This window comes from Octopus bimaculoides, unplaced genomic scaffold (genome assembly GCF_046866305.1).
Source record: "Octopus bimaculoides isolate indiv1 unplaced genomic scaffold, ASM4686630v1 contig39, whole genome shotgun sequence".
In the NCBI taxonomy this organism is placed as follows: domain Eukaryota; kingdom Metazoa; phylum Mollusca; class Cephalopoda; order Octopoda; family Octopodidae; genus Octopus; species Octopus bimaculoides.
Genome location: NW_028315289.1, coordinates 184803 through 208682, shown reverse-complemented (window position 1 = coordinate 208682; position 23880 = coordinate 184803). Strand labels below are relative to the sequence as shown.

Below are 23880 nucleotides of genomic sequence, written 5' to 3'. Positions count from 1 at the left end.
TTTTGCAACTTAAAAGCGAAAAATACGGCCGCACATATATTCATTATTTCTCATTTGCGCGATCAGTATTAATGCTGGGTATAATCTGTAAATAAATTGGTGCTATTTTATATCCGACCCAATGGATATAACGGTCGTATAACGTCATTACACCGGCATATAATAACATTGTTTCGAAAGCACTGGCGCACAAAATGTGAATTGTTTTCTGGTAAAGATGAACGTGTATAACGGGTGCCAAGCAAATAAAAACTTAAATGACCGTAAGAGTGAGAAGGAAAATAGGGAAAGTTAATAAGTCGTTAAAGTGTGCAATGTATAGGTAGTAGTATATGATGTGAATGATTAGTAAGTGTTGTTGCCAGCGTTTAACTGTTCAGCACTGTGAAGGTGAACGATAATTTGTTTTTTATAGAAAGATCGCTAAGATGGCACTGTGAAGATGAAAGATAATGTCTTTTTACCGAAGGATTGCCAAGTTATATACAAAGTGAAAGAAAGAAAAATACATTCTAAAAAATGAAAATGATTTAGTATAAGTTTATAGAATAAATAGATTAAAATTTACTGTATAGATGTTTACGGCCATATCACGTTGAAAGCACCGGTTCTCGTCCGATCACCGAAATTAAGCAACATCGAGCCTAGTTAGTACTTAGATGGGTGACCGCTTGGGAACCCTAGGTGCTGTAAGCATCCTTTTTCTTTTTAATTTACACAAGCTGTAAATTTTAACATGCATTAAAACAGCGGATTCAATTTATTTTCATCGGGACTTATTCTTTGTAAGCCTGGCACTTATTATATCGTCCACTTTTTGCCGAACCGCTAAGTTACAGGGACGTATACACACCACCATCGGTTGTCATGCGATGTTGGGGAACAGACACAAACATATACACGCACATACATACATACATATATATATATATATATATATATATATATATATATATATATATATATATACACATGTATACACATGTATACGACGGGCTTCTTTCAGTTTCCGTCTACCAAAACCACTCATAAGGCTTTGGTCGTCCCGAGACTATAGTAGAAGACACTTGCCCAAGGTGCCACGCAGTGGGACTGAACCCGGAACCATGTGGTTGGAAAAGTTAAGCATCCCAACGGGCATCATCTGGCACCTCGGTAAGGCGAGCTGCAAACAATGACTAAAAGTTCGTGCTTAGTGGTCCAGTCCCTACAAACATATCGAATGCCAGAGGTTGAAAGAGATAGTTCACTGCCAGTTCCCAGAACAAGCATATGATTTTTTTTAGAAACTAACGCAACTATTATCTCCCTTTATAGAGTCACAGAATATGCAAATCGTTTGAATTATGGGAGAGAATGCTTTACACTATTTGTTCCTGTTCTCTCAGGTTGATGGTTGTTCAACAGTGAACATGACATGAAAGCTATTTTCAATATCTTCACGGGAAAACTTTTCAGCTGCACGATCATCACTGTCAACAAGTTTCATGGATAAGTAGTAGTCTTACAAGAGGTTCCCACCCGCTGAATTTTGGTTAATCTGCGTATGCTTTCTGTATTTCATATTGAAAGTAAATCGAATCCACTTTCTTTTATCATATTACATTGTCAAAATTCAATTTGTTTAAATTAATTTTTAAAAAAATTTTAAAAGAAGCAAAAAAAATGCTTACAGCACCTAGGGTTCCCAAGCGGTCACCCATCTAAGTACTAACTAGGCTCGATGTTGCTTAACTTCGGTGATCGGACGAGAACCGGTGTTTTCAACGTGATATGGCCGTAAACATCCGAGAAGTAAATTTTAATGTATTTATTCTATAATATCATACTAAAGCAATTTTATTTTTCAGAACATTTGATTTCTTTCAATTTATATAGAAATTGAGGCTTTAACATTTATTTTTTTGCAACTTAAAAGCGAAAAATACGGCCGCACATATATTCATTATTTCTCATTTGCGCGATCAGTATCAATGCTGGGTATAATCTGTAAATAAATTGGTGCTATTTTATATCCGACCCAATGGATATAACGGTCGTATAACGTCATTACACCGGCATATAATAACATTGTTTCGAAAGCACTGGCGCACAAAATGTGAATTGTTTTCTGGTAAAGATGAACGTGTATAACGGGTGCCAAGCAAATAAAAACTTAAATGACCGTAAGAGTGAGAAGGAAAATAGGGAAAGTTAATAAGTCGTTAAAGTGTGCAATGTATAGGTAGTAGTATATGATGTGAATGATTAGTAAGTGTTGTTGCCAGCGTTTAACTGTTCAGCACTGTGAAGGTGAACGATAATTTGTTTTTTATAGAAAGATCGCTAAGATGGCACTGTGAAGATGAAAGATAATGTCTTTTTACCGAAGGATTGCCAAGTTATATACAAAGTGAAAGAAAGAAAAATACATTCTAAAAAATGAAAATTATTTAGTATAAGTTTATAGAATAAATAGATTAAAATTTACTGTATAGATGTTTACGGCCATATCACGTTGAAAGCACCGGTTCTCGTACGATCACCGAAGTTAAGCAACATCGAGCCTAGTTAGTACTTAGATGGGTGACCGCTTGGGAACCCTAGGTGCTGTAAGCATTCTTTTTCTTTTTAATTTACACAAGCTGTAAATTTTAACAAGCATTAAAACAGCGGATTCAATTTATTTTCATCAGGACTTATTCTTTGTAAGCCTGGTACTTATTATATCGTCCACTTTTTGCCGAACCGCTAAGTTACAGGGACGTATACACACCACCATCGGTTGTCATGCGATGTTGGGGAACAGACACAAACATATACACGCACATACATACATATATATATATATATATATATATATATATACACATGTATACACATGTATACGACGGGCTTCTTTCAGTTTCCGTCTACCAAAACCACTCATAAGGCTTTGGTCGTCCCGAGACTATAGTAGAAGACACTTGCCCAAGGTGCCACGCAGTGGGACTGAACCCGGAACCATGTGGTTGGAAAAGTTAAGCATCCCAACGGGCATCATCTGGCACCTCGGTAAGGCGAGCTGCAAACAATGACTAAAAGTTCGTGCTTAGTGGTCCAGTCCCTACAAACATATCGATTGCCAGAGGTTGAAAGAGATAGTTCACTGCCAGTTCCCAGAACAAGCATATGAATTTTTTAAGAAACTAACGCAACTATTATCTCCCTTTATAGAGTCACAGAATATGCAAATCGTTTGAATTATGGGAGAGAATGCTTTACACTATTTGTTCCTGTTCTCTCAGGTTGACGGTTGTTCAACAGTGAACATGACATGAAAGCTATTTTCAATATCTTCACGGGAAAACTTTTCAGCTGCACGATCATCACTGTCAACAAGTTTCATGGATAAGTAGTAGTCTTACAAGAGGTTCCCACCCGCTGAATTTTCGTTAATCTGCGTATGCTTTCTGTATTTCATATTGAAAGTAAATCGAATCCACTTTCTTTTATCATATTACATTGTCAAAATTCAATTTGTTTAAATTAATTTTTAAAAAATGTTAAAAGAAGCAAAAAAAATGCTTACAGCACCTAGGGTTCCCAAGCGGTCACCCATCTAAGTACTAACTAGGCTCGATGTTGCTGAACTTCGGTGATCAGACGAGAACCGGTGTTTTCAACGTGATATGGCCGTAAACATCAGAGAAGTAAATTTTAATGTATTTATTCTATAATATCATACTAAAGCAATTTTATTTTTCAGAACATTTGATTTCTTTCAATTTATATAGAAATTGAGGCTTTAACATTTATTTTTTTGCAACTTAAAAGCGAAAAATACGGCCGCACATATATTCATTATTTCTCATTTGCGCGATCAGTATCAATGCTGGGTATAATCTGTAAATAAATTGGTGCTATTTTATATCCGACCCAATGGATATAACGGTCGTATAACGTCATTACACCGGCATATAATAACATTGTTTCGAAAGCACTGGCGCACAAAATGTGAATTGTTTTCTGGTAAAGATGAACGTGTATAACGGGTGCCAAGCAAATAAAAACTTAAATGACCGTAAGAGTGAGAAGGAAAATAGGGAAAGTTCATAAGTCGTTAAAGTGTGCAATGTATAGGTAGTAGTATATGATGTGAATGATTAGTAAGTGTTGTTGCCAGCGTTTAACTGTTCAGCACTGTGAAGGTGAACGATAATTTGTTTTTTATAGAAAGATCGCTAAGATGGCACTGTGAAGATGAAAGATAATGTCTTTTTACCGAAGGATTGCCAAGTTATATACAAAGTGAAAGAAAGAAAAATACATTCTAAAAAATGAAAATGATTTAGTATAAGTTTATAGAATAAATAGATTAAAATTTACTGTATAGATGTTTACGGCCATATCACGTTGAAAGCACCGGTTCTCGTCCGATCACCGAAGTTAAGCAACATCGAGCCTAGTTAGTACTTAGATGGGTGACCGCTTGGGAACCCTAGGTGCTGTAAGCATTCTTTTTCTTTTTAATTTACACAAGCTGTAAATTTTAACAAGCATTAAAACAGCGGATTCAATTTATTTTCATCAGGACTTATTCTTTGTAAGCCTGGCACTTATTATATCGTCCACTTTTTGCCGAACCGCTAAGTTACAGGAACGTATACACACCACCATCGGTTGTCATGCGATGTTGGGGAACAGACACAAACATATACACGCACATACATACATATATATATATATATATATATATATATATATACACATGTATACACATGTATACGACGGGCTTCTTTCAGTTTCCGTCTACCAAAACCACTCATAAGGCTTTGGTCGTCCCGAGACTATAGTAGAAGACACTTGCCCAAGGTGCCACGCAGTGGGACTGAACCCGGAACCATGTGGTTGGAAAAGTTAAGCATCCCAACGGGCATCATCTGGCACCTCGGTAAGGCGAGATGCAAACAATGACTGAAAGTTCGTGCTTAGTGGTCCAGTCCCTACAAACATATCGAATGCCAGAGGTTGAAAGAGATAGTTCACTGCCAGTTCCCAGAACAAGCATATGAATTTTTTTAGAAACTAACGCAACTATTATCTCCCTTTATAGAGTCACAGAATATGCAAATCGTTTGAATTATGGGAGAGAATGCTTTACACTATTTGTTCCTGTTCTCTCAGGTTGATGGTTGTTCAACAGTGAACATGACATGAAAGCTATTTTCAATATCTTCACGGGAAAACTTTTCAGCTGCACGATCATCACTGTCAACAAGTTTCATGGATAAGTAGTAGTCTTACAAGAGGTTCCCACCCGCTGAATTTTGGTTAATGTGCGTATGCTTTCTGTATTTCATATTGAAAGTAAATCGAATCCACTTTCTTTTATCATATTACATTGTCAAAATTCAATTTGTTTAAATTAATTTTTAAAAAAATTTTAAAAGAAGCAAAAAAAATGCTTACAGCACCTAGGGTTCCCAAGCGGTCACCCATCTAAGTACTAACTAGGCTCGATGTTGCTTAACTTCGGTGATCGGACGAGAACCGGTGTTTTCAACGTGATATGGCCGTAAACATCAGAGAAGTAAATTTTAATGTATTTATTCTATAATATCATACTAAAGCAATTTTATTTTTTAGAACATTTGATTTCTTTCAATTTATATAGAAATTGAGGCTTTAACATTTATTTTTTTGCAGCTGAAAATCGAAAAATACGGCCGCACATATATTCATTATTTCTCATTTGCGCGATCAGTATCAATGCTGGTTATAATCTGTAAATAAATTGGTGCTATTTTATATCCGACCCAATGGATATAACGGTCGTATAACGTCATTACACCGGCATATAATAACATTGTTTCGAAAGCACTGGCGCACAAAATGTGAATTGTTTTCTGGAAAAGATGAACGTGTATAACGGGTGCCAAGCAAATAAAAACTTAAATGACCGTAAGAGTGAGAAGGAAAATAGGGAAAGTTCATAAGTCGTTAAAGTGTGCAATGTATAGGTAGTAGTATATGATGTGAATGATTAGTAAGTGTTGTTGCCAGCGTTTAACTGTTCAGCACTGTGAAGGTGAACGATAATTTGTTTTTTATAGAAAGATCGCTAAGATGGCACTGTGAAGATGAAAGATAATGTCTTTTTACCGAAGGATTGCCAAGTTATATACAAAGTGAAAGAAAGAAAAATACATTCTAAAAAATGAAAATGATTTAGTATAAGTTTATAGAATAAATAGATTAAAATTTACTGTATAGATGTTTACGGCCATATCACGTTGAAAGCACCGGTTCTCGTCCGATCACCGAAGTTAAGCAACATCGAGCCTAGTTAGTACTTAGATGGGTGACCGCTTGGGAACCCTAGGTGCTGTAAGCATTCTTTTTCTTTTTAATTTACACAAGCTGTAAATTTTAACAAGCATTAAAACAGCGGATTCAATTTATTTTCATCAGGACTTATTCTTTGTAAGCCTGGCACTTATTATATCGTCCACTTTTTGCCGAACCGCTAAGTTACAGGGACGTATACACACCACCATCGGTTGTCATGCGATGTTGGGGAACAGACACAAACATATACACGCACATACATACATATATATATATATATATATATATATATATATATATATATATATATATACACATGTATACACATGTATACGACGGGCTTCTTTCAGTTTCCGTCTACCAAAACCACTCATAAGGCTTTGGTCGTCCCGAGACTATAGTAGAAGACACTTGCCCAAGGTGCCACGCAGTGGGACTGAACCCGGAACCATGTGGTTGGAAAAGTTAAGCATCCCAACGGGCATCATCTGGCACCTCGGTAAGGCGAGCTGCAAACAATGACTAAAAGTTCGTGCTTAGTGGTCCAGACCCTACAAACATATCGAATGCCAGAGGTTGAAAGAGATAGTTCACTGCCAGTTCCCAGAACAAGCATATGAATTTTTTTAGAAACTAACGCAACTATTATCTCCCTTTATAGAGTCACAAAATATGCAAATCGTTTGAATTATGGGAGAGAATGCTTTACACTATTTGTTCCTGTTCTGTCAGGTTGATGGTTGTTCAACAGTGAACATGACATGAAAGCTATTTTCAATATCTTCACGGGAAAACTTTTCAGCTGCACGATCATCACTGTCAACAAGTTTCATGGATAAGTAGTAGTCTTACAAGAGGTTCCCACCCGCTGAATTTTGGTTAATCTGCGTATGCTTTCTGTATTTCATATTGAAAGTAAATCGAATCCACTTTCTTTTATCATATTACATTGTCAAAATTCAATTTGTTTAAATTAATTTTTAAAAAAATTTTAAAAGAAGCAAAAAAAATGCTTACAGCACCTAGGGTTCCCAAGCGGTCACCCATCTAAGTACTAACTAGGCTCGATGTTGCTTAACTTCGGTGATCGGACGAGAACCGGTGTTTTCAACGTGATATGGCCGTAAACATCAGAGAAGTAAATTTTAATGTATTTATTCTATAATATCATACTAAAGCAATTTTATTTTTCAGAACATTTGATTTCTTTCAATTTATATAGAAATTGAGGCTTTAACATTTATTTTTTTGCAACTTAAAAGCGAAAAATACGGCCGCACATATATTCATTATTTCTCATTTGCGCGATCAGTATCAATGCTGGGTATAATCTGTAAATAAATTGGTGCTATTTTATATCCGACCCAATGGATATAACGGTCGTATAACGTCATTACACCGGCATATAATAACATTGTTTCGAAAGCACTGGCGCACAAAATGTGAATTGTTTTCTGGTAAAGATGAACGTGTATAACGGGTGCCAAGCAAATAAAAACTTAAATGACCGTAAGAGTGAGAAGGAAAATAGGGAAAGTTAATAAGTCGTTAAAGTGTGCAATGTATAGGTAGTAGTATATGATGTGAATGATTAGTAAGTGTTGTTGCCAGCGTTTAACTGTTCAGCACTGTGAAGGTGAACGATAATTTGTTTTTTATAGAAAGATCGCTAAGATGGCACTGTGAAGATGAAAGATAATGTCTTTTTACCGAAGGATTGCCAAGTTATATACAAAGTGAAAGAAAGAAAAATACATTCTAAAAAATGAAAATGATTTAGTATAAGTTTATAGAATAAATAGATTAAAATTTACTGTATAGATGTTTACGGCCATATCACGTTGAAAGCACCGGTTCTCGTACGATCACCGAAGTTAAGCAACATCGAGCCTAGTTAGTACTTAGATGGGTGACCGCTTGGGAACCCTAGGTGCTGTAAGCATTCTTTTTCTTTTTAATTTACACAAGCTGTAAATTTTAACAAGCATTAAAACAGCGGATTCAATTTATTTTCATCAGGACTTATTCTTTGTAAGCCTGGCACTTATTATATCGTCCACTTTTTGCCGAACCGCTAAGTTACAGGGACGTATACACACCACCATCGGTTGTCATGCGATGTTGGGGAACAGACACAAACATATACACGCACATACATACATATATATATATATATATATATATATATATATACACATGTATACACATGTATACGACGGGCTTCTTTCAGTTTCCGTCTACCAAAACCACTCATAAGGCTTTGGTCGTCCCGAGACTATAGTAGAAGACACTTGCCCAAGGTGCCACGCAGTGGGACTGAACCCGGAACCATGTGGTTGGAAAAGTTAAGCATCCCAACGGGCATCATCTGGCACCTCGGTAAGGCGAGCTGCAAACAATGACTAAAAGTTCGTGCTTAGTGGTCCAGTCCCTACAAACATATCGATTGCCAGAGGTTGAAAGAGATAGTTCACTGCCAGTTCCCAGAACAAGCATATGAATTTTTTAAGAAACTAACGCAACTATTATCTCCCTTTATAGAGTCACAGAATATGCAAATCGTTTGAATTATGGGAGAGAATGCTTTACACTATTTGTTCCTGTTCTCTCAGGTTGACGGTTGTTCAACAGTGAACATGACATGAAAGCTATTTTCAATATCTTCACGGGAAAACTTTTCAGCTGCACGATCATCACTGTCAACAAGTTTCATGGATAAGTAGTAGTCTTACAAGAGGTTCCCACCCGCTGAATTTTCGTTAATCTGCGTATGCTTTCTGTATTTCATATTGAAAGTAAATCGAATCCACTTTCTTTTATCATATTACATTGTCAAAATTCAATTTGTTTAAATTAATTTTTAAAAAATTTTAAAAGAAGCAAAAAAAATGCTTACAGCACCTAGGGTTCCCAAGCGGTCACCCATCTAAGTACTAACTAGGCTCGATGTTGCTTAACTTCGGTGATCAGACGAGAACCGGTGTTTTCAACGTGATATGGCCGTAAACATCAGAGAAGTAAATTTTAATGTATTTATTCTATAATATCATACTAAAGCAATTTTATTTTTCAGAACATTTGATTTCTTTCAATTTATATAGAAATTGAGGCTTTAACATTTATTTTTTTGCAACTTAAAAGCGAAAAATACGGCCGCACATATATTCATTATTTCTCATTTGCGCGATCAGTATTAATGCTGGGTATAATCTGTAAATAAATTGGTGCTATTTTATATCCGACCCAATGGATATAACGGTCGTATAACGTCATTACACCGGCATATAATAACATTGTTTCGAAAGCACTGGCGCACAAAATGTGAATTGTTTTCTGGTAAAGATGAACGTGTATAACGGGTGCCAAGCAAATAAAAACTTAAATGACCGTAAGAGTGAGAAGGAAAATAGGGAAAGTTAATAAGTCGTTAAAGTGTGCAATGTATAGGTAGTAGTATATGATGTGAATGATTAGTAAGTGTTGTTGCCAGCGTTTAACTGTTCAGCACTGTGAAGGTGAACGATAATTTGTTTTTTATAGAAAGATCGCTAAGATGGCACTGTGAAGATGAAAGATAATGTCTTTTTACCGAAGGATTGCCAAGTTATATACAAAGTGAAAGAAAGAAAAATACATTCTAAAAAATGAAAATGATTTAGTATAAGTTTATAGAATAAATAGATTAAAATTTACTGTATAGATGTTTACGGCCATATCACGTTGAAAGCACCGGTTCTCGTCCGATCACCGAAATTAAGCAACATCGAGCCTAGTTAGTACTTAGATGGGTGACCGCTTGGGAACCCTAGGTGCTGTAAGCATCCTTTTTCTTTTTAATTTACACAAGCTGTAAATTTTAACATGCATTAAAACAGCGGATTCAATTTATTTTCATCGGGACTTATTCTTTGTAAGCCTGGCACTTATTATATCGTCCACTTTTTGCCGAACCGCTAAGTTACAGGGACGTATACACACCACCATCGGTTGTCATGCGATGTTGGGGAACAGACACAAACATATACACGCACATACATACATACATATATATATATATATATATATATATATATATATATATATATATATATATATATACACATGTATACACATGTATACGACGGGCTTCTTTCAGTTTCCGTCTACCAAAACCACTCATAAGGCTTTGGTCGTCCCGAGACTATAGTAGAAGACACTTGCCCAAGGTGCCACGCAGTGGGACTGAACCCGGAACCATGTGGTTGGAAAAGTTAAGCATCCCAACGGGCATCATCTGGCACCTCGGTAAGGCGAGCTGCAAACAATGACTAAAAGTTCGTGCTTAGTGGTCCAGTCCCTACAAACATATCGAATGCCAGAGGTTGAAAGAGATAGTTCACTGCCAGTTCCCAGAACAAGCATATGATTTTTTTTAGAAACTAACGCAACTATTATCTCCCTTTATAGAGTCACAGAATATGCAAATCGTTTGAATTATGGGAGAGAATGCTTTACACTATTTGTTCCTGTTCTCTCAGGTTGATGGTTGTTCAACAGTGAACATGACATGAAAGCTATTTTCAATATCTTCACGGGAAAACTTTTCAGCTGCACGATCATCACTGTCAACAAGTTTCATGGATAAGTAGTAGTCTTACAAGAGGTTCCCACCCGCTGAATTTTGGTTAATCTGCGTATGCTTTCTGTATTTCATATTGAAAGTAAATCGAATCCACTTTCTTTTATCATATTACATTGTCAAAATTCAATTTGTTTAAATTAATTTTTAAAAAAATTTTAAAAGAAGCAAAAAAAATGCTTACAGCACCTAGGGTTCCCAAGCGGTCACCCATCTAAGTACTAACTAGGCTCGATGTTGCTTAACTTCGGTGATCGGACGAGAACCGGTGTTTTCAACGTGATATGGCCGTAAACATCAGAGAAGTAAATTTTAATGTATTTATTCTATAATATCATACTAAAGCAATTTTATTTTTCAGAACATTTGATTTCTTTCAATTTATATAGAAATTGAGGCTTTAACATTTATTTTTTTGCAACTTAAAAGCGAAAAATACGGCCGCACATATATTCATTATTTCTCATTTGCGCGATCAGTATCAATGCTGGTTATAATCTGTAAATAAATTGGTGCTATTTTATATCCGACCCAATGGATATAACGGTCGTATAACGTCATTACACCGGCATATAATAACATTGTTTCGAAAGCACTGGCGCACAAAATGTGAATTGTTTTCTGGTAAAGATGAACGTGTATAACGGGTGCCAAGCAAATAAAAACTTAAATGACCGTAAGAGTGAGAAGGAAAATAGGGAAAGTTAATAAGTCGTTAAAGTGTGCAATGTATAGGTAGTAGTATATGATGTGAATGATTAGTAAGTGTTGTTGCCAGCGTTTAACTGTTCAGCACTGTGAAGGTGAACGATAATTTGTTTTTTATAGAAAGATCGCTAGGATGGCACTGTGAAGATGAAAGATAATGTCTTTTTACCGAAGGATTGCCAAGTTATATACAAAGTGAAAGAAAGAAAAATACATTCTAAAAAATGAAAATGATTTAGTATAAGTTTATAGAATAAATAGATTAAAATTTACTGTATAGATGTTTACGGCCATATCACGTTGAAAGCACCGGTTCTCGTCCGATCACCGAAATTAAGCAACATCGAGCCTAGTTAGTACTTAGATGGGTGACCGCTTGGGAACCCTAGGTGCTGTAAGCATTCTTTTTCTTTTTAATTTACACAAGCTGTAAATTTTAACAAGCATTAAAACAGCGGATTCAATTTATTTTCATCAGGACTTATTCTTTGTAAGCCTGGCACTTATTATATCGTCCACTTTTTGCCGAACCGCTAAGTTACAGGGACGTATACACACCACCATCGGTTGTCATGCGATGTTGGGGAACAGACACAAACATATACACGCACATACATACATACATATATATATATATATATATATATATATATATATATATATATATATATATATATATATATATATATATACACATGTATACACATGTATACGACGGGCTTCTTTCAGTTTCCGTCTACCAAAACCACTCATAAGGCTTTGGTCGTCCCGAGACTATAGTAGAAGACACTTGCCCAAGGTGCCACGCAGTGGGACTGAACCCGGAACCATGTGGTTGGAAAAGTTAAGCATCCCAACGGGCATCATCTGGCACCTCGGTAAGGCGAGATGCAAACAATGACTGAAAGTTCGTGCTTAGTGGTCCAGTCCCTACAAACATATCGAATGCCAGAGGTTGAAAGAGATAGTTCACTGCCAGTTCCCAGAACAAGCATATGAATTTTTTTAGAAACTAACGCAACTATTATCTCCCTTTATAGAGTCACAGAATATGCAAATCGTTTGAATTATGGGAGAGAATGCTTTACACTATTTGTTCCTGTTCTCTCAGGTTGATGGTTGTTCAACAGTGAACATGACATGAAAGCTATTTTCAATATCTTCACGGGAAAACTTTTCAGCTGCACGATCATCACTGTCAACAAGTTTAATGGATAAGTAGTAGTCTTACAAGAGGTTCCCACCCGCTGAATTTTGGTTAATCTGCGTATGCTTTCTGTATTTCATATTGAAAGTAAATCGAATCCACTTTCTTTTATCATATTACATTGTCAAAATTCAATTTGTTTAAATTAATTTTTAAAAAAATTTTAAAAGAAGCAAAAAAAATGCTTACAGCACCTAGGGTTCCCAAGCGGTCACCCATCTAAGTACTAACTAGGCTCGATGTTGCTTAACTTCGGTGATCGGACGAGAACCGGTGTTTTCAACGTGATATGGCCGTAAACATCAGAGAAGTAAATTTTAATGTATTTATTCTATAATATCATACTAAAGCAATTTTATTTTTCAGAACATTTGATTTCTTTCAATTTATATAGAAATTGAGGCTTTAACATTTATTTTTTTGCAACTTAAAAGCGAAAAATACGGCCGCACATATATTCATTATTTCTCATTTGCGCGATCAGTATCAATGCTGGGTATAATCTGTAAATAAATTGGTGCTATTTTATATCCGACCCAATGGATATAACGGTCGTATAACGTCATTACACCGGCATATAATAACATTGTTTCGAAAGCACTGGCGCACAAAATGTGAATTGTTTTCTGGTAAAGATGAACGTGTATAACGAGTGCCAAGCAAATAAAAACTTAAATGACCGTAAGAGTGAGAAGGAAAATAGGGAAAGTTCATAAGTCGTTAAAGTGTGCAATGTATAGGTAGTAGTATATGATGTGAATGATTAGTAAGTGTTGTTGCCAGCGTTTAACTGTTCAGCACTGTGAAGGTGAACGATAATTTGTTTTTTATAGAAAGATCGCTAAGATGGCACTGTGAAGATGAAAGATAATGTCTTTTTACCGAAGGATTGCCAAGTTATATACAAAGTGAAAGAAAGAAAAATACATTCTAAAAAATGAAAATGATTTAGTATAAGTTTATAGAATAAATAGATTAAAATTTACTTTATAGATGTTTACGGCCATATCACGTTGAAAGCACCGGTTCTCGTCCGATCACCGAAGTTAAGCAACATCGAGCCTAGTTAGTACTTAGATGGGTGACCGCTTGGGAACCCTAGGTGCTGTAAGCATTCTTTTTCTTTTTAATTTACACAAGCTGTAAACTTTAACAAGCATTAAAACAGCGGATTCAATTTATTTTCATCAGGACTTATTCTTTGTAAGCCTGGCACTTATTATATCGTCCACTTTTTGCCGAACCGCTAAGTTACAGGGACGTATACACACCACCATCGGTTGTCATGCGATGTTGGGGAACAGACACAAACATATACACGCACATACATACATATATATATATATATATATATATATATATATATATATATATATATATATATATATATATATACAAATGTATACACATGTATACGACGGGCTTCTTTCAGTTTCCGTCTACCAAAACCACTCATAAGACTTTGGTCGTCCCGAGACTATAGTAGAAGACACTTGCCCAAGGTGCCACGCAGTGGGACTGAACCCGGAACCTTGTGGTTGGAAAAGTTAAGCATCCCAACGGGCATCATCTGGCACCTCGGTAAGGCGAGCTGCAAACAATGACTAAAAGTTCGTGCTTAGTGGTCCAGTCCCTACAAACATATCGAATGCCAGAGGTTGAAAGAGATAGTTCACTGCCAGTTCCCAGAACAAGCATATGAATTTTTTTAGAAACTAACGCAACTATTATCTCCCTTTATAGAGTCACAGAATATGCAAATCGTTTGAATTATGGGAGAGAATGCTTTACACTATTTGTTCCTGTTCTCTCAGGTTGATGGTTGTTCAACAGTGAACATGACATGAAAGCTATTTTCAATATCTTCACGGGAAAACTTTTCAGCTGCACGATCATCACTGTCAACAAGTTTCATGGATAAGTAGTAGTCTTACAAGAGGTTCCCACCCGCTGAATTTTGGTTAATCTGCGTATGCTTTCTGTATTTCATATTGAAAGTAAATCGAATCCACTTTCTTTTATCATATTACATTGTCAAAATTCAATTTGTTTAAATTAATTTTTAAAAAATTTTTAAAAGAAGCAAAAAAATGCTTACAGCACCTAGGGTTCCCAAGCGGTCACCCATCTAAGTACTAACTAGGCTCGATGTTGCTTAACTTCGGTGATCGGACGAGAACCGGTGTTTTCAACGTGATATGGCCGTAAACATCAGAGAAGTAAATTTTAATGTATTTATTCTATAATATCATACTAAAGCAATTTTATTTTTCAGAACATTTGATTTCTTTCAATTTATATAGAAATTGAGGCTTTAACATTTATTTTTTTGCAACTTAAAAGCGAAAAATACGGCCGCACATATATTCATTATTTCTCATTTGCGCGATCAGTATCAATGCTGGTTATAATCTGTAAATAAATTGGTGCTATTTTATATCCGACCCAATGGATATAACGGTCGTATAACGTCATTACACCGGCATATAATAACATTGTTTCGAAAGCACTGGCGCACAAAATGTGAATTGTTTTCTGGTAAAGATGAACGTGTATAACGGGTGCCAAGCAAATAAAAACTTAAATGACCGTAAGAGTGAGAAGGAAAATAGGGAAAGTTAATAAGTCGTTAAAGTGTGCAATGTATAGGTAGTAGTATATGATGTGAATGATTAGTAAGTGTTGTTGCCAGCGTTTAACTGTTCAGCACTGTGAAGGTGAACGATAATTTGTTTTTTATAGAAAGATCGCTAAGATGGCACTGTGAAGATGAAAGATAATGTCTTTTTACCGAAGGATTGCCAAGTTATATACAAAGTGAAAGAAAGAAAAATACATTCTAAAAAATGAAAATGATTTAGTATAAGTTTATAGAATAAATAGATTAAAATTTACTGTATAGATGTTTACGGCCATATCACGTTGAAAGCACCGGTTCTCGTCCGATCACCGAAATTAAGCAACATCGAGCCTAGTTAGTACTTAGATGGGTGACCGCTTGGGAACCCTAGGTGCTGTAAGCATCCTTTTTCTTTTTAATTTACACAAGCTGTAAATTTTAACAAGCATTAAAACAGCGGATTCAATTTATTTTCATCAGGACTTATTCTTTGTAAGCCTGGCACTTATTATATCGTCCACTTTTTGCCGAACCGCTAAGTTACAGGGACGTATACACACCACCATCGGTTGTCATGCGATGTTGGGGAACAGACACAAACATATACACGCACATACATACATACATATATATATATATATATATATATATATATATATATATATATACACATGTATACACATGTATACGACGGGCTTCTTTCAGTTTCCGTCTACCAAAACCACTCATAAGGCTTTGGTCGTCCCGAGACTATAGTAGAAGACACTTGCCCAAGGTGCCACGCAGTGGGACTGAACCCGGAACCATGTGGTTGGAAAAGTTAAGCATCCCAACGGGCATCATCTGGCACCTCGGTAAGGCGAGCTGCAAACAATGACTGAAAGTTCGTGCTTAGTGGTCCAGTCCCTACAAACATATCGAATGCCAGAGGTTGAAAGAGATAGTTCACTGCCAGTTCCCAGAACAAGCATATGAATTTTTTTAGAAACTAACGCAACTATTATCTCCCTTTATAGAGTCACAGAATATGCAAATCGTTTGAATTATGGGAGAGAATGCTTTACACTATTTGTTCCTGTTCTCTCAGGTTGATGGTTGTTCAACAGTGAACATGACATGAAAGCTATTTTCAATATCTTCACGGGAAAACTTTTCAGCTGCACGATCATCACTGTCAACAAGTTTAATGGATAAGTAGTAGTCTTACAAGAGGTTCCCACCCGCTGAATTTTGGTTAATCTGCGTATGCTGTCTGCATTTCATATTGAAAGTAAATCGAATCCACTTTCTTTTATCATATTACATTGTCAAAATTCAATTTGTTTAAATTAATTTTTAAAAAAATTTTAAAAGAAGCAAAAAAAATGCTTACAGCACCTAGGGTTCCCAAGCGGTCACCCATCTAAGTACTAACTAGGCTCGATGTTGCTTAACTTCGGTGATCGGACGAGAACCGGTGTTTTCAACGTGATATGGCCGTAAACATCAGAGAAGTAAATTTTAATGTATTTATTCTATAATATCATACTAAAGCAATTTTATTTTTCAGAACATTTGATTTCTTTCAATTTATATAGAAATTGAGGCTTTAACATTTATTTTTTTGCAACTTAAAAGCGAAAAATACGGCCGCACATATATTCATTATTTCTCATTTGCGCGATCAGTATCAATGCTGGGTATAATCTGTAAATAAATTGGTGCTATTTTATATCCGACCCAATGGATATAACGGTCGTATAACGTCATTACACCGGCATATAATAACATTGTTTCGAAAGCACTGGCGCACAAAATGTGAATTGTTTTCTGGTAAAGATGAACGTGTATAACGAGTGCCAAGCAAATAAAAACTTAAATGACCGTAAGAGTGGGAAGGAAAATAGGGAAAGTTCATAAGTCGTTAAAGTGTGCAATGTATAGGTAGTAGTATATGATGTGAATGATTAGTAAGTGTTGTTGCCAGCGTTTAACTGTTCAGCACTGTGAAGGTGAACGATAATTTGTTTTTTATAGAAAGATCGCTAAGATGGCACTGTGAAGATGAAAGATAATGTCTTTTTACCGAAGGATTGCCAAGTTATATACAAAGTGAAAGAAAGAAAAATACATTCTAAAAAATGAAAATGATTTAGTATAAGTTTATAGAATAAATAGATTAAAATTTACTTTATAGATGTTTACGGCCATATCACGTTGAAAGCACCGGTTCTCGTCCGATCACCGAAGTTAAGCAACATCGAGCCTAGTTAGTACTTAGATGGGTGACCGCTTGGGAACCCTAGGTGCTGTAAGCATTCTTTTTCTTTTTAATTTACACAAGCTGTAAATTTTAACAAGCATTAAAACAGCGGATTCAATTTATTTTCATCAGGACTTATTCTTTGTAAGCCTGGCACTTATTATATCGTCCCCTTTTTGCCGAACCGCTAAGTTACAGGGACGTATACACACCACCATCGGTTGTCATGCGATGTTGGGGAACAGACACAAACATATACACGCACATACATACATATATATATATATATATATATATATATATATATATATACAAATGTATACACATGTATACGACGGGCTTCTTTCAGTTTCCGTCTACCAAAACCACTCATAAGACTTTGGTCGTCCCGAGACTATAGTAGAAGACACTTGCCCAAGGTGCCACGCAGTGGGACTGAACCCGGAACCATGTGGTTGGAAAAGTTAAGCATCCCAACGGGCATCATCTGGCACCTCGGTAAGGCGAGCTGCAAACAATGACTGAAAGTTCGTGCTTAGTGGTCCAGTCCCTACAAACATATCGAATGCCAGAGGTTGAAAGAGATAGTTCACTGCCAGTTCCCAGAACAAGCATATGAATCTTTTTAGAAACTAACGCAACTATTATCTCCCTTTATAGAGTCACAGAATATGCAAATCGTTTGAATTATGGGAGAGAATGCTTTACATTATTTGTTCCTGTTCTCTCAGGTTGATGGTTGTTCAACAGTGAACATGACATGAAAGCTATTTTCAATATCTTCACGGGAAAACTTTTCAGCTGCACGATCATCACTGTCAACAAGTTTCATGGATAAGTAGTAGTCTTACAAGAGGTTCCCACCCGCTGAATTTTGGTTAATCTGCGTATGCTTTCTGTATTTCATATTGAAAGTAAATCGAATCCACTTTCTTTTATCATATTACATTGTCAAAATTCAATTTGTTTAAATTAATTTTTAAAAAAACTTTAAAAGAAGCAAAAAAAATGCTTACAGCACCTAGGGTTCCCAAGCGGTCACCCATCTAAGTACTAACTAGGCTCGATGTTGCTTAACTTCGGTGATCGGACGAGAACCGGTGTTTTCAACGTGATATGGCCGTAAACATCAGAGAAGTAAATTTTAATGTATTTATTCTATAATATCATACTAAAGCAATTTTATTTTTCAGAACATTTGATTTCTTTCAATTTATATAGAAATTGAGGCTTTAACATTTATTTTTTTGCAACTTAAAAGCGAAAAATACGGCCGCACATATATTCATTATTTCTCATTTGCGCGATCAGTATCAATGCTGGGTATAATTTGTAAATAAATTGGTGCTATTTTATATCCGACCCAATGGATATAACGGTCGTATAACGTCATTACACCGGCATATAATAACATTGTTTCGAAAGCACTGGCGCACAAAATGTGAATTGTTTTCTGGTGAAGATGAACGTGTATAACGGGTGCCAAGCAAATAAAAACTTAAATGACCGTAAGAGTGAGAAGGAAAATAGGGAAAGTTCATAAGTCGTTAAAGTGTGCAATGTATAGGTAGTAGTATATGATGTGAATGATTAGTAAGTGTTGTTGCCAGCGTTTAACTGTTCAGCACTGTGAAGGTGAACGATAATTTGTTTTTTATAGAAAGATCGCTAAGATGGCACTGTGAAGATGAAAGATAATGTCTTTTTACCGAAGGATTGCCAAGTTATATACAAAGTGAAAGAAAGAAAAATACATTCTAAAAAATGAAAATGATTTAGTATAAGTTTATAGAATAAATAGATTAAAATTTACTGTATAGATGTTTACGGCCATATCACGTTGAAAGCACCGGTTCTCGTCCGATCACCGAAGTTAAGCAACATCGAGCCTAGTTAGTACTTAGATGGGTGACCGCTTGGGAACCCTAGGTGCTGTAAGCATTCTTTTTCTTTTTAATTTACACAAGCTGTAAATTTTAACAAGCATTAAAACAGCGGATTCAATTTATTTTCATCAGGACTTATTCTTTGTAAGCCTGGCACTTATTATATCGTCCACTTTTTGCCGAACCGCTAAGTTACAGGGACGTATACACACCACCATCGGTTGTCATGCGATGTTGGGGAACAGACACAAACATATACACGCACATACATACATATATATATATATATATATATATATATATATATATATATATATATATACACATGTATACACATGTATACGACGGGCTTCTTTCAGTTTCCGTCTACCAAAACCACTCATAAGGCTTTGGTCGTCCCGAGACTATAGTAGAAGACACTTGCCCAAGGTGCCACGCAGTGGGACTGAACTCGGAACCATGTGGTTGGAAAAGTTAAGCATCCCAACGGGCATCATCTGGCACCTCGGTAAGGCGAGCTGCAAACAATGACTGAAAGTTCGTGCTTAGTGGTCCAGTCCCTACAAACATATCGAATGCCAGAGGTTGAAAGAGATAGTTCACTGCCAGTTCCCAGAACAAGCATATGAATTTTTTTAGAAACTAACGCAACTATTATCTCCCTTTATAGAGTCACAGAATATGCAAATCGTTTGAATTATGGGAGAGAATGCTTTACACTATTCGTTCCTGTTCTCTCAGGTTGATGGTTGTTCAACAGTGAACATGACATGAAAGCTATTTTCAATATCTTCACGGGAAAACTTTTCAGCTGCACGATCATCACTGTCAACAAGTTTCATGGATAAGTAGTAGTCTTACAAGAGGTTCCCACCCGCTGAATTTTGGTTAATCTGCGTATGCTTTCTGTATTTCATATTGAAAGTAAATCGAATCCACTTTCTTTTATCATATTACATTGTCAAAATTCAATTTGTTTAAATTAATTTTTAAAAAAATTTTAAAAGAAGCAAAAAAAATGCTTACAGCACCTAGGGTTCCCAAGCGGTCACCCATCTAAGTACTAACTAGGCTCGATGTTGCTTAACTTCGGTGATCGGACGAGAACCGGTGTTTTCAACGTGATATGGCCGTAAACATCAGAGAAGTAAATTTTAATGTATTTATTCTATAATATCATACTAAAGCAATTTTATTTTTCAGAACATTTGATTTCTTTCAATTTATATAGAAATTGAGGCTTTAACATTTATTTTTTTGCAACTTAAAAGCGAAAAATACGGCCGCACATATATTCATTATTTCTCATTTGCGCGATCAGTATCAATGCTGGGTATAATCTGTAAATAAATTGGTGCTATTTTATATCCGACCCAATGGATATAACGGTCGTATAACGTCATTACACCGGCATATAATAACATTGTTTCGAAAGCACTGGCGCACAAAATGTGAATTGTTTTCTGGTAAAGATGAACGTGTATAACGGGTGCCAAGCAAATAAAAACTTAAATGACCGTAAGAGTGAGAAGGAAAATAGGGAAAGTTCATAAGTCGTTAAAGTGTGCAATGTATTGGTAGTAGTATATGATGTGAATGATTAGTAAGTGTTGTTGCCAGCGTTTAACTGTTCAGCACTGTGAAGGTGAACGATAATTTGTTTTTTATAGAAAGATCGCTAAGATGGCACTGTGAAGATGAAAGATAATGTCTTTTTACCGAAGGATTGCCAAGTTATATACAAAGTGAAAGAAAGAAAAATACATTCTAAAAAATGAAAATGATTTAGTATAAGTTTATAGAATAAATAGATTAAAATTTACTGTATAGATGTTTACGGCCATATCACGTTGAAAGCACCGGTTCTCGTCCGATCACCGAAGTTAAGCAACATCGAGCCTAGTTAGTACTTAGATGGGTGACCGCTTGGGAACCCTAGGTGCTGTAAGCATTCTTTTTCTTTTTAATTTACACAAGCTGTAAATTTTAACAAGCATTAAAACAGCGGATTCAATTTATTTTCATCAGGACTTATTCTTTGTAAGCCTGGCACTTATTATATCGTCCACTTTTTGCCGAACCGCTAGGTTACAGGGACGTATACACACCACCATCGGTTGTCATGCGATGTTGGGGAACAGACACAAACATATACACGCACATACATACATACATATATATATATATATATATATATATATATATATATATACACATGTATACACATGTATACGACGGGCTTCTTTCAGTTTCCGTCTACCAAAACCACTCATAAGGCTTTGGTCATCCCGAGACTATAGTAGAAGACACTTGCCCAAGGTGCCACGCAGTGGGACTGAACCCGGAACCATGTGGTTGGAAAAGTTAAGCATCCCAACGGGCATCATCTGGCACCTCGGTAAGGCGAGCTGCAAACAATGACTGAAAGTTCGTGCTTAGTGGTCCAGTCCCTACAAACATATCGAATGCCAGAGGTTGAAAGAGATAGTTCACTGCCAGTTCCCAGAACAAGCATATGAATTTTTTTAGAAACTAACGCAACTATTATCTCCCTTTATAGAGTCACAGAATATGCAAATCGTTTGAATTATGGGAGAGAATGCTTTACATTATTTGTTCCTGTTCTCTCAGGTTGATGGTTGTTCAACAGTGAACATGACATGAAAGCTATTTTCAATATCTTCACGGGAAAACTTTTCAGCTGCACGATCATCACTGTCAACAAGTTTCATGGATAAGTAGTAGTCTTACAAGAGGTTCCCACCCGCTGAATTTTGGTTAATCTGCGTATGCTTTCTGTATTTCATATTGAAAGTAAATCGAATCCACTTTCTTTTATCATATTACATTGTCAAAATTCAATTTGTTTAAATTAATTTTTAAAAAAATTTTAAAAGAAGCAAAAAAAATGCTTACAGCACCTAGGGTTCCCAAGCGGTCACCCATCTAAGTACTAACTAGGCTCGATGTTGCTTAACTTCGGTGATCGGACGAGAACCGGTGTTTTCAACGTGATATGGCCGTAAACATCAGAGAAGTAAATTTTAATGTATTTATTCTATAATATCATACTAAAGCAATTTTATTTTTCAGAACATTTGATTTCTTTCAATTTATATAGAAATTGAGGCTTTAACATTTATTTTTTTGCAACTTAAAAGCGAAAAATACGGCCGCACATATATTCATTATTTCTCATTTGCGCGATCAGTATCAATGCTGGGTATAATCTGTAAATAAATTGGTGCTATTTTATATCCGACCCAATGGATATAACGGTCGTATAACGTCATTACACCGGCATATAATAACATTGTTTCGAAAGCACTGGCGCACAAAATGTGAATTGTTTTCTGGTAAAGATGAACGTGTATAACGAGTGCCAAGCAAATAAAAACTTAAATGACCGTAAGAGTGAGAAGGAAAATAGGGAAAGTTCATAAGTCGTTAAAGTGTGCAATGTATAGGTAGTAGTATATGATGTGAATGATTAGTAAGTGTTGTTGCCAGCGTTTAACTGTTCAGCACTGTGAAGGTGAACGATAATTTGTTTTTTATAGAAAGATCGCTAAGATGGCACTGTGAAGATGAAAGATAATGTCTTTTTACCGAAGGATTGCCAAGTTATATACAAAGTGAAAGAAAGAAAAATACTTTCTAAAAAATGAAAATGATTTAGTATAAGTTTATAGAATAAATAGATTAAAATTTGCTGTATAGACGTTTACGGCCATATCACGTTGAAAGCACCGGTTCTCATCCGATCACCGAAGTTAAGCAACATCGAGCCTAGTTAGTACTTAGATGGGTGACCGCTTGGGAACCCTAGGTGCTGTAAGCATTCTTTTTCTTTTTAATTTACACAAGCTGTAAATTTTAACAAGCATTAAAACAGCGGATTCAATTTATTTTCATCAGGACTTATTCTTTGTAAGCCTGGCACTTATTATATCGTCCACTTTTTGCCGAACCGCTAAGTTACAGGGACGTATACACACCACCATCGGTTGTCATGCGATGTTGGGGAACAGACACAAACATATACACGCACATACATACATATATATATATATATATATATATAAATATATATATATATATATATATATATATATATATATATATATATATATATATATATATACACATGTATACACATGTATACGACGGGCTTCTTTCAGTTTCCGTCTACCAAAACCACTCATAAGGCTTTGGTCGTCCCGAGACTATAGTAGAAGACACTTGCCCAAGGTGCCACGCAGTGGGACTGAACCCGGAACCATGTGGTTG

At 35.9% G+C, this 23880-nt stretch overlaps 25 non-coding genes across 25 annotated transcripts; 13 read left to right on the top strand and 12 right to left on the bottom strand.

Annotated features, from left to right (window-relative positions):
- Window positions 1–577: 577 nt before the first annotated feature.
- On the top strand, window positions 578–696 carry LOC149129567 (5S ribosomal RNA). The gene has a single exon (XR_016239448.1). It is a non-coding gene; the product is annotated as a 5S ribosomal RNA (ribosomal RNA).
- Window positions 697–1666: 970 nt separating this feature from the next.
- Window positions 1667–1785, bottom strand: LOC149129566 (5S ribosomal RNA). The gene has a single exon (XR_016239512.1). It is a non-coding gene; the product is annotated as a 5S ribosomal RNA (ribosomal RNA).
- Window positions 1786–2479: 694 nt separating this feature from the next.
- LOC149129565 (5S ribosomal RNA) lies at window positions 2480–2598 on the top strand. The gene has a single exon (XR_016239288.1). It is a non-coding gene; the product is annotated as a 5S ribosomal RNA (ribosomal RNA).
- A 945-nt stretch (window positions 2599–3543) lies between these two features.
- On the bottom strand, window positions 3544–3662 carry LOC149129564 (5S ribosomal RNA). The gene has a single exon (XR_016239471.1). It is a non-coding gene; the product is annotated as a 5S ribosomal RNA (ribosomal RNA).
- A 694-nt stretch (window positions 3663–4356) lies between these two features.
- Window positions 4357–4475, top strand: LOC149129563 (5S ribosomal RNA). The gene has a single exon (XR_016239793.1). It is a non-coding gene; the product is annotated as a 5S ribosomal RNA (ribosomal RNA).
- Window positions 4476–5423: 948 nt separating this feature from the next.
- Window positions 5424–5542, bottom strand: LOC149129562 (5S ribosomal RNA). The gene has a single exon (XR_016239501.1). It is a non-coding gene; the product is annotated as a 5S ribosomal RNA (ribosomal RNA).
- Window positions 5543–6236: 694 nt separating this feature from the next.
- Window positions 6237–6355, top strand: LOC149129561 (5S ribosomal RNA). Its single transcript, XR_016239792.1, has one exon. It is a non-coding gene; the product is annotated as a 5S ribosomal RNA (ribosomal RNA).
- A 964-nt stretch (window positions 6356–7319) lies between these two features.
- LOC149129560 (5S ribosomal RNA) lies at window positions 7320–7438 on the bottom strand. Its single transcript, XR_016239490.1, has one exon. It is a non-coding gene; the product is annotated as a 5S ribosomal RNA (ribosomal RNA).
- Window positions 7439–8132: 694 nt separating this feature from the next.
- Window positions 8133–8251, top strand: LOC149129559 (5S ribosomal RNA). Its single transcript, XR_016239287.1, has one exon. It is a non-coding gene; the product is annotated as a 5S ribosomal RNA (ribosomal RNA).
- A 947-nt stretch (window positions 8252–9198) lies between these two features.
- On the bottom strand, window positions 9199–9317 carry LOC149129558 (5S ribosomal RNA). The gene has a single exon (XR_016239988.1). It is a non-coding gene; the product is annotated as a 5S ribosomal RNA (ribosomal RNA).
- A 694-nt stretch (window positions 9318–10011) lies between these two features.
- LOC149129557 (5S ribosomal RNA) lies at window positions 10012–10130 on the top strand. Its single transcript, XR_016239447.1, has one exon. It is a non-coding gene; the product is annotated as a 5S ribosomal RNA (ribosomal RNA).
- Window positions 10131–11104: 974 nt separating this feature from the next.
- LOC149129556 (5S ribosomal RNA) lies at window positions 11105–11223 on the bottom strand. The gene has a single exon (XR_016239479.1). It is a non-coding gene; the product is annotated as a 5S ribosomal RNA (ribosomal RNA).
- A 694-nt stretch (window positions 11224–11917) lies between these two features.
- LOC149129555 (5S ribosomal RNA) lies at window positions 11918–12036 on the top strand. The gene has a single exon (XR_016239445.1). It is a non-coding gene; the product is annotated as a 5S ribosomal RNA (ribosomal RNA).
- A 988-nt stretch (window positions 12037–13024) lies between these two features.
- Window positions 13025–13143, bottom strand: LOC149129554 (5S ribosomal RNA). Its single transcript, XR_016239468.1, has one exon. It is a non-coding gene; the product is annotated as a 5S ribosomal RNA (ribosomal RNA).
- A 694-nt stretch (window positions 13144–13837) lies between these two features.
- On the top strand, window positions 13838–13956 carry LOC149129553 (5S ribosomal RNA). The gene has a single exon (XR_016239791.1). It is a non-coding gene; the product is annotated as a 5S ribosomal RNA (ribosomal RNA).
- A 977-nt stretch (window positions 13957–14933) lies between these two features.
- Window positions 14934–15052, bottom strand: LOC149129552 (5S ribosomal RNA). Its single transcript, XR_016239457.1, has one exon. It is a non-coding gene; the product is annotated as a 5S ribosomal RNA (ribosomal RNA).
- A 694-nt stretch (window positions 15053–15746) lies between these two features.
- LOC149129551 (5S ribosomal RNA) lies at window positions 15747–15865 on the top strand. Its single transcript, XR_016239444.1, has one exon. It is a non-coding gene; the product is annotated as a 5S ribosomal RNA (ribosomal RNA).
- A 962-nt stretch (window positions 15866–16827) lies between these two features.
- On the bottom strand, window positions 16828–16946 carry LOC149129550 (5S ribosomal RNA). Its single transcript, XR_016239446.1, has one exon. It is a non-coding gene; the product is annotated as a 5S ribosomal RNA (ribosomal RNA).
- A 694-nt stretch (window positions 16947–17640) lies between these two features.
- On the top strand, window positions 17641–17759 carry LOC149129549 (5S ribosomal RNA). The gene has a single exon (XR_016239790.1). It is a non-coding gene; the product is annotated as a 5S ribosomal RNA (ribosomal RNA).
- Window positions 17760–18713: 954 nt separating this feature from the next.
- LOC149129548 (5S ribosomal RNA) lies at window positions 18714–18832 on the bottom strand. Its single transcript, XR_016239435.1, has one exon. It is a non-coding gene; the product is annotated as a 5S ribosomal RNA (ribosomal RNA).
- A 694-nt stretch (window positions 18833–19526) lies between these two features.
- Window positions 19527–19645, top strand: LOC149129547 (5S ribosomal RNA). Its single transcript, XR_016239789.1, has one exon. It is a non-coding gene; the product is annotated as a 5S ribosomal RNA (ribosomal RNA).
- A 964-nt stretch (window positions 19646–20609) lies between these two features.
- LOC149129546 (5S ribosomal RNA) lies at window positions 20610–20728 on the bottom strand. Its single transcript, XR_016239423.1, has one exon. It is a non-coding gene; the product is annotated as a 5S ribosomal RNA (ribosomal RNA).
- A 694-nt stretch (window positions 20729–21422) lies between these two features.
- On the top strand, window positions 21423–21541 carry LOC149129545 (5S ribosomal RNA). Its single transcript, XR_016239788.1, has one exon. It is a non-coding gene; the product is annotated as a 5S ribosomal RNA (ribosomal RNA).
- A 958-nt stretch (window positions 21542–22499) lies between these two features.
- On the bottom strand, window positions 22500–22618 carry LOC149129544 (5S ribosomal RNA). The gene has a single exon (XR_016239412.1). It is a non-coding gene; the product is annotated as a 5S ribosomal RNA (ribosomal RNA).
- Window positions 22619–23312: 694 nt separating this feature from the next.
- Window positions 23313–23431, top strand: LOC149129543 (5S ribosomal RNA). The gene has a single exon (XR_016239662.1). It is a non-coding gene; the product is annotated as a 5S ribosomal RNA (ribosomal RNA).
- Window positions 23432–23880: the final 449 nt, after the last annotated feature.